Source organism: Procambarus clarkii, chromosome 81, assembly GCF_040958095.1.
Source record: "Procambarus clarkii isolate CNS0578487 chromosome 81, FALCON_Pclarkii_2.0, whole genome shotgun sequence".
Taxonomy (NCBI): Eukaryota; Metazoa; Arthropoda; class Malacostraca; order Decapoda; family Cambaridae; genus Procambarus; species Procambarus clarkii.
This window is the reverse complement of record NC_091230.1, coordinates 6,887,146-6,896,676: the sequence shown is the minus strand read 5'-3', so window position 1 is coordinate 6,896,676 and position 9,531 is coordinate 6,887,146. Positions and strand designations below refer to the sequence as shown.

At 42.0% G+C, this 9,531-nt stretch overlaps 1 long non-coding RNA gene across 1 annotated transcript; it reads left to right on the top strand.

Moving 5' to 3' along the window:
* The first annotated feature begins 342 nt into the window (after positions 1–342).
* LOC138357960 (uncharacterized) lies at positions 343–4,213 on the top strand. The gene is made up of 2 exons (XR_011225172.1): positions 343–3,619; positions 3,698–4,213. It is a non-coding gene; the product is annotated as an uncharacterized lncRNA (long non-coding RNA).
* The last annotated feature ends 5,318 nt before the right edge of the window (positions 4,214–9,531 follow it).

Here is a 9,531-nt window from a genome sequence, read left to right as displayed (position 1 = left end):
CGGGGGGAACACTATGCTTTGTTAGGTGCTGGTTGGTTGACTCACCCGGGGGGAACACTAGGCTTTGTTAGGGGCTGGTTGGTTGACTCACCCGGGGGAACACTAGGCTTTGTTAGGTGCTGGTTGGTTGACTCACCCGGGGGGGAACACTAGGCTTTGTTAGGTGCTGGTTGGTTGACTCACCCGGGGGGAACATTAGGCTTTGTTAGGTGCTGGTTGGTTGACTCACCCGGGGGGAACACTAGGCTTTGTTAGGTGCTGGTTGGTTGACTCACCCGGGGGGAACACTAGGCTTTGTTAGGGGCTGGTTGGTTGACTCACCCGGGGGGAACACTAGGCTTTGTTAGGTGCTGGTTGGTTGACTCACCCGGGGGGGACCACTAGGCTTTGTTAGGTGCTGGTTGGTTGACTCACCCGGGGGGAACATTAGGCTTTGTTAGGTGCTGGTTGGTTGACTCACCCGGGGGAACACTAGGCTTTGTTAGGTGGTGGTTGGTTGACTCACCCGGGGGAACATTAGGCTTTGTTAGGTGCTGGTTGGTTGACTCACCCGGGGGAACACTTGGCTTTGTTAGATGTTGGTTGGTTGACTCACCCGGGGGAACAATTGGCTTTGTTAGGGGCTGGGTGGTTGACTCACCCGGGGGAACACTTGGCTTTGTTAGGTGCTGGTTGGTTGACTCACCCGGGGAACACTAGGCTTTGTTAGGTGCTGGTTGGTTGACTCACCCGGGGGGAACACTAGGCTTTGTTAGGTGTTGGTTGGTTGACTCACCCGGGGGAACACTTGGCTTTGTTAGATGTTTGTTGGTTGACTCACCCGGGGGAACACTTGGCTTTGTTAGGGGCTGGTTGGTTGACTCACCCGGGGGGAACACTAGGCTTTGTTAGGTGCTGGTTGGTTGACTCACCCGGGGGAACACTTGGCTTTGTTAGGTGTTGGGTGGTTGACTCACCCGGGGGAACACTTGGCTTTGTTAGGGGCTGGTTGGTTGACTCACCCGGGGGGAACACTTGACTTTGCTTTGCTTGTGGTCTTTTTTGCAAATCTGTCGTATGGTTGCTGGAATGATCCAAAAATTGGTTGCAAGACTTTTGTTAAAGGTATTCACAAATCTGGAAACATGAAAAAAGTGACTCACAAAAAAACGGTGAATGGTCTTCTGGCCAAATTTGGTTTGTTCAGCGACAGAACTGTCTTGACTGGCCTGGTGTTGCGGTCAACTGAGGGCTGTCAATAATTGTGTATTGTTCATCTGAGGACTGTCAATAATTGTGTATTGTTCAACTGAGGACTGTCAATAATTGTGTATTGTTCAATTGAGGACTGTCAATAATTGTGTATTGTTCAACTGAGGACTGTCAATAACTGTGATGCGGTCAACTGAGGACTGTCAATAACTGTGGTGCGGTCAACTGAGGACTGTCAATAACTGCGTTGTGGTCAACTGAAGACTGTCAATAACTGTGTTACGGTCAGTCCCACAACGGAACTCTCTAGAGAGTTTCTGTACCTCTTTCCTGGCAGTTTTCTTCGTCTTTCAGTACTAAAAGAAGAAGACAATCATAACAGATCTTCCGCACTGACTAAAGAAAGCTTGTGTCCCCTAGATGGGCGTCCAGAAAGTCAGCAGCAGCAGAGGCAGTCGTGCACAAGTTATCAGTAGTTGTTCTACAACAATCCTGGAGGTGAGATACACAAGTGTCCTCCACAACAGCTCGCTGAGACAAAGCGTGTACCGGAAGCACTCAGTACTGAGCAATTCTTAGTTGTTCTTATATTCTGGAGTAAAGTGCTAGACAAAGTTTAACATTTATCCACATACTTACATAAAAGTAGTAGAGATCTGGTAGCGGCTTCTCATTTCATTCAGATTTTTGAAGAGTTTATGAGAAACGTGCAATGAGTATTTACCTGAATTTAGCTGATGGCCACTAACACTAGTGGCGACGACAGGAAGCCGGCGACTTGTCAAAAATCCCTCCCTCCCCATTTGCCTAAAATGAGTTTGAATCTAAATGGGCTGAAAATGAAGCAAGGTGGCTGGAAAGTGTGTTATTAATACGGGACACAAACATCAAAGAGAGATTTAAAGAAAAAGATTCCATGATGAAACTGCAGAGGACGAAGCAATATTTTGTGCTCGAAAAAAGTTCTCTGTTGAATCCTTCTTAGTGTCCTTAGATTTTGTTAGAAATAGAACATGTAAAAGATGTAAACATTTTTTATATGTAGCTCCCAAATTAAGTGCTCTTAGATCCAAAGCATTTTGACAACGCCGACAATGTGAATAAATTATAACTTTAAGAAGACCCGTCCTCAGACGTGACCGACTGTCAAGCTCAAATTGTATAAAAGTTACTTTCATTCAGTGACTCATATATAAAGAAATAATGGTCACAAACAGTATGACAAAATCATGTCGAGAAATTGACCATCAACAATGCACTATAATTCATGATCGCCCGTGACATGTGTTCCATTTATCCCAACTTGTCCACACTGTACCACATCATCTGACCTTACCAATAACTAGCGCTGTTGCAGAACGATCCTTCAGTTGGCTGACACATACCTTCTCAAAGACGAACACCTCGAACACGTAGTTCAGTGGTCTACGTGTGACCTTACTGACTCCAAGCCTTATTTTTTATATGGGTGAGGATGGATTGGCTTGCTTACCTTTGCTCTCCATTAAAGGAAAGTTGACTACTGACATAGATTATAAGGAACTAATAGATCAATAACTAGAATGAAGCCTAGACGAAAGAAACTATTGTCGTTCTTTCATTCATAATTCAAATTATTTTGTATTTTTTTAATATGTTTAAAGTTACAATAATTGAGTAACACGCATGATTTATTATGTTTTGATATTGATGAGCTCACTGTAAAGCTTTTTAAAAATAAAATAACAATTATGCATTTCCTACAAAACATAATCTTGACCAGACTACACACTAGAAGGGGAAGGGACGACGACGTTTCGACTTGAGAATGGTCCAGGACAGACCGAAACGTCATCGTCCCTTCACCTTCTAGTGTGTGGTCTGGTCAACATTCTTCGGCCACGTTATTGTGACTCATTGCCTGCAAAACTTAATCTTCCTTTGGTTTTGATTTTAAACACAATGTAAATGTATCTTGTTTAAAATGATTTGCTGTGTGATGGCGCCTTTCTTGTGGGAACTTTAGAACCTGGGTACGCCCCTGACGTATATATGTATATGTATTCATCGTTAGTTATGGGTGATATACATGACCACAAATTGTATTCGTATTCCCCCGTTGGTTATGGCTGATATACATGACAACAAGTTGTATATGTATTCCTCGTTGGTTTTGGCTGATATACATGACAACAAGTTGTATATGTATTCCTCGTTGGTTTTGGCTGATATACATGACAACAAGTTGTATATGTATTCTTCGTTGGTTATGGCTGATATACATGACCACAATTAGTAACGGTAATTATTGTTCGTGACTTTGTGTGTTTCACTTTACTCGTGAATAATGTTGTGTTAGAACTTAAAATGTTTATAACCCCAGAAAGTGTCCTGGACGGACAAACTCCAGGTAGACAGGAAAGTGACCACCTGGACGGAGAAACTCCAGGTAGACAGGAAAGTGACCACCTGGACGGAGAAACTCCAGGTAGACAGGAAAGTGACCACCTGGACGGAGAAACTCCAGGTAGACAGGAAAAGTTTAAAGTCCAGATGTACAGTTTTTTTCACTTGATTATTCTGTTTTGTTCGCAAGAGATTATACAAAACAATGACTCGAAATGTTAAAAAGAAAAGGTTCATGTTTGTAAATTATCTTCCTTAAATATTTCCTCCAGGCTTTTGGGTTGTTGGGTAAGACAATCAATTGTGTTAATAATATTGTGTGTCTAGAATGCCTTTGTCGTTCATTACAGAAATCAATACTTTAAAGACTGATAAACTCACTCTGTAACTTGTACCACCCAACTACTTAATTAAGACATATATCTTCACCAGGTTAATCACCTCTGCCAATTTATATTGTAGTTATATGTTGATATATATTTTTGCTGCAATACACCTTTTCATCTTACCTGATATGTTAGATTAAGGAGCTGCCCGAAACACTGCGTGTTAGTGGCTTCGCGAGAATGTACAAATACCAATCTTATGTAATCTCACCAACCCATTGTACCTTCTTGTGAATAAATGATTAATATTATTGTTATTATTATTATAATTATTATTATTATTATTATTATTAGTTTTATTATTATTATTATAAAAAATCTCGTTACTGAGCATTATAGAGGGATTGTAGTTTGACTTTTAATAAATCTTATAATGTAAACGAGGTAAATATGACACTTATTTCACTTTGGTATGGACACTATAGTACACTTTGTTTATAAGTGTACCAAACTTGGGGTTGATACTTATATCCATACTTACACTAAAAATAGAACTTAACAGAACTTTACTCGATTTTACTAATAAATATTTTGTCTGATGATAGTTATTGTACTCTATTTAGTTCAGGTTCCTCCCCTGGTATACGGTGAGGTCGTCCTTTTGTGAAGACTACACCTGGTGTATTGGGTGAAATGGTTGCCAATTTCACCCAATAGGGTGGAATATAGTGCCAGTAGAACATTGATTATAATTTGACATTCTTTTTGTTCTAATTATATATCCTTTGACAGTTATTTACCATTAAAACTTTAGTTGACTTTAAGTGTCTGCTCAGTTTGGGCCCCAACCCGCAGGCGGTTATGTTAGTTTTTATGTGAAACTCTTATTTACAAATGTTCCATTGTATGAAACTATTGACATTTTCATTCATATTTTGTTCTCTAATTCAGATGATGATATTGTTGGTGTTTGTAAAGCCAAATTAAAGCTGCTGTTAAGGAGTATTATTTAACAATAAATAGTAATGTCAAACAGATGGTGTAGCCCTGGCTCCTATGAGACCATATTTGGGTTATGTACTTTCATAACATAATGAACACATTTGATATGATGATTTTGCTTTTACACTTTAATGCGGTTCTTTTATAAAATATATGTTGATGATGCCTATTTGTTATTAAATGATGCTTGTCATATGGAGTCATTTGGAACCTTTCCCCACTAAATAAACATACATTTTACGAATGAGAAGATAGAACATTAGAACTGTTCAAGAGAGAATAATCTGTAGTGGAACATTGCAGTGTCACTAAGACAGTTCCTGGTGGCGTAGTGGAGCATGACTCGTCGTGCCTCACTACCAACTTCCTCTGGGTTCAAGCCCTGGCCGGGGAGAACTAACCTAACATCTGCCCTTTAACCTCGCCCAGGCAAATAGACGGATAGACATTCTATTTTTATAGATACAGGTATTGATAGTGTCGTATGTATGTCACCATATATATATGGTGACACTTATAGTGTCATATTTATGGTGTCATGATAATAGCACAATATTGACTAATTGTGAGGAAAGGGAAGGGAACTATCAGGAGAAAGTACAAGCAGTTACGACTATATAGCACTTGCAAGTGATCAGGAAAAGGATTTGGGATGGGACGGGGGAAGGAATAGGCAACAAAATATCACAACTTAGATAATAATATACATAGAGTTAATATAAACATATAATAAAGCTTCACTAAAAAGTTAAAATATAATGATCGTGTTAAAATATTGTTCTTATTCTGCCAAATATATTTTAAAATGTATGTTTTTATTAGATACTGTAACCCACAGGTGGATCATTAAGCCGCTACGATAGCCAATTAGACAGTTTCAACCATGGTGGTTAAGTTAGGTTAGAGGCGATATAATGGTCTGGGTATCGTGAACCAGCTGGTTCTTCAACCATAGTGGTTTATATGTCGAGTGTTATTCGCTGCTGATGCTGTCATTTAGCTCTCTTTTGTATCACGTTCTACTTCTTGTGAGACAGTACTCCATGTTGTTATACATCTCCCAAACCTCGCCACACATGCTCTGTGCTGGTCTGACCATGGGACACCTCGCCACACATGCTCCGTGCTGGTCTGAACATGGGACACCTGGCCACACATGCTCCGTGCTGGTCTGACCATGGGACACCTCGCCACACATGCTCCGTGCTGGTCTGACCATGGGACACCTCGCCACACATGCTCCGTGCTGGTCTGACCATGGGACACCTCGCCACACATGCTCCGTGCTGGTCTGAACATGGGACACCTGGCCACACATGCTCCGTGCTGGTCTGAACATGGGACACCTCACCACACATGCTCCGTGCTGGTCTGACCATGGGACACCTGGCCACACATGCTCCGTGCTGGTCTGACCATGGGACACCTCGCCACACATGCTCCGAGTATATAGTGTGCCAAAGTACAAATGGTAATAACGGCACATTGACACTTATAGAGTGACCACAACGTATCCAGTCTTAACTGGTATATGTTGGGTCATGACAGAAACAAACTAAAAGAAATAATAAACACGGACCAATACAGAAATTGCAAGCTGACGACCCAGAGAGCGAGTGGTCGTGACAGAGGAGGGAAGAGAGGACGGAGTCCTTCACTCAGCCAGGCTGAACTAACCCTGTATATCTCGGACGACAAACACGCATAAAATCTAAATGACAATGTAGGAAATAATAGTGAGCAAAATGCTTGAGCAATCTCCCAGCTTTAGGAACAATGTCAGCAGTTTGAATGACTTTATACGAAGGTCAGAAGCTTAATAAATAAATTTGATGCAGTGTACATGCGCTGAGTCTGAGAATCCCGGCCACATTGCTATCAGTGAAACATGGAAGGGTGCTATCAGGAGAAAGTGCCAAATCATTACGACTATATAGCACTTGGTAGGGATCAGGATAAGGATTTAGGATGGGACAGGAGGAAGGAATGATGCCTAACCACTTAGACGGTCGGGGATTGAACGCCGACTTGCATAAAGCGAGATCGTCGCTCTACCGTCCAGTCCAATTGGTTCAAGTGAAACATGGAGACGAGAGGAGATAATTGAAGGGGAATTCCATCTCCCAGGATTCCGTTCACCTCTCAGAACAGCAAGAGCAGATGGTGTGATGCTGTATGTAAACGGGAACATGAATATAATCAGCAATGAGGAATTGAACACCATGGGCTCCTCAGAGTCTGTACGGTGCAACATGCTAACTCAAGATGATAGCACACTGACAGTGGAAGTAACAGCCTTCCAGATCATGTGCAAACATCAGAAGAGGGCATGACATGTCCTATACAGGTGGGGTAAAATGGTCGCCCAGTCGTGTGATCACAATATTCTAAGATGGATTACAATTAAAGAAACACTTGTTAGGGTCCAGAATGATGACTTTCTAGACCACTTTCGAGGATACTATCAAGGAATGAGAGAGGAATTGTAAAACACTTCCTTTAGGAGTTAATAGGTGATTAAAGCATGGAAGCATCGTGAGAAAACTTCATGAAGGTCTTCACTGAACTTTTTAAAAAATATGTGACAAGAAAGAGGAAGAAAAAAGAGAACAAAAGGGATGACACAGGCAGTAATGTAAGAGCTGAACCTCTGGAGCAGGCGGCACTTCAACAAAAAATAACATAGATTATGAGATATAATGAGAGACCTTAAATATATTAAATTCAGTCAACCGGAAAATCAGATCAGCCATAGGAAACTACGAAAGAAAACTTTCTAAAACACTGATAATGAATACATTACATCAGCGTTCACACAAGAAAGATTAAACATCATACCAATACCCACACTAATGTTTGAAGCAGAGGAAGAGTACGAATTAAGAGATACTCCCATAACATACGATGTAATTAGGAGGAGCATTGACAAGCTAACACATTCAAATGCCCAAGGTATGGATGGAATTCAATCCAAAGTCGTCGAGGAACTGGCAGATGAACAATATCTACCAGCGAAACTCCGATATTTCAGAAAATCTCTGGACCAAGGAAAAGTTTCCCCTTGATTGATAGTATGCAAATGTTATCCCTATTTTCAAAGAAGGGAGATAGTGCTCACTCGAAAACTATTGTCAGATCAACTTGACATCACACATCTGCAAGCTCATGGTGAGAGTTCTAGAGGAAGGAATCATTCTTCATCTCACCTTGAACAATCGTTTAAAATCAACGCAACATATGGGTTATTGTTAAAAACAGATCCTTCCTTATAAACCTGCACACATTTTTAGGAAATGGAAACCAGCTATTCAGACAACGGACTTCCAGTTGATGTAGTATACATGGCCTGCTCTGAAAGCTTTTGATAATGTACCACATGAAGGACTGGCAAGGAAATTTCAAGCATGTGGAATAAATGTTAGAATATTAGAATGGATAAAATAATGGTTAACAGAAAGAAGACATGGGTCGTCTTAAGCCGAAATGAACCTGCCGGAGAAATGTGGTGAATGGGGTACCGCAAGGCTGCATTTTGGGGCCAACAATGTTTGTCAAATACATCAATGACGTAGGTGAGAACATTACAAATTAAATAATCAGATTTGCAGTTGATACAATAGTAAATGCAGATGATTTATGGTAAAGTTGGAAGTGAAAATTAAATTGAGGCTTAATGAGGAGAACATCATGAAGAGAACACGAACTCCACAAATGGTCAGAAAACTGGCGAAGGATTTTTAACATAAATACAACACATCGCAAGTTAGGCATAACAATGCCCATTGTAACGGTCAGCCAAGACATGTATGCCTCTCCTCCCTGTCCTTCTCTCCTCCCGCTCTCTCTTTTCCTCTCTCCTTCCTCTCTTCCCCGTACTCTCTTTTTTTCGCCTTCTCTCTCCTTCCTCCCATTCCCCTCTCTTCCCTATTCTCCTTGACTGCTGGCGGTAAATAAGTCACATGCCACCTGGGTATCAGAAACATTTGGTCACACGTTCTCCCCTTGTGTTGTGTGGTTACAAGGGCGGCCTGTAGTCTCCCCTTGTGTTGTGTGGTTACAAGGGAGTCCTGTAGTCTCCCCTTGTGTTGTGTGGTTACAAGGGAGGCCTGTAGTCTCCCCTTGTGTTGTGTGGTTACAAGGGAGTCCTGTAGTCTCCCCTTGTGTTGTGTGGTTACAAGGGAGGCCTGTAGTCTCCCCCTGTGTTGTGTAGTTACAAGGGCGGCCTGTAGTCTCCCCTTGTGTTGAGTAGTTACAAGGGCAGCCTGTAGTTTCCCCTTGTGTTGTGTGGTTACAAGGGCGGCCTGTAGTCTCCCCTTGTGTTGTGTAGTTACAAGGGCAGCCTGTAGTTTCCCCTTGTGTTGTGTGGTTACAAGGGAGGCGTGTAGTCTCCCCTTGTGTTGTGTGGTTACAAGGGCGGCCTGTAGTCTCCCCTTGTGTTGTGTGGTTACAAGGGCGGCCTGTAGTCTCCCCTTGTGTTGAGTGGTTACAAGGGCGGCCTGTAGTCTCCCCTTGTGTTGAGTGGTTACAAGGGAGTCCTGTAGTCTCCCCTTGTGTTGAGTGGTTACAAGGGCGGCCTGTAGTCTCCCCTTGTGTTGAGTGGTTACAAGGGAGTCCTGTAGTCTCCCCT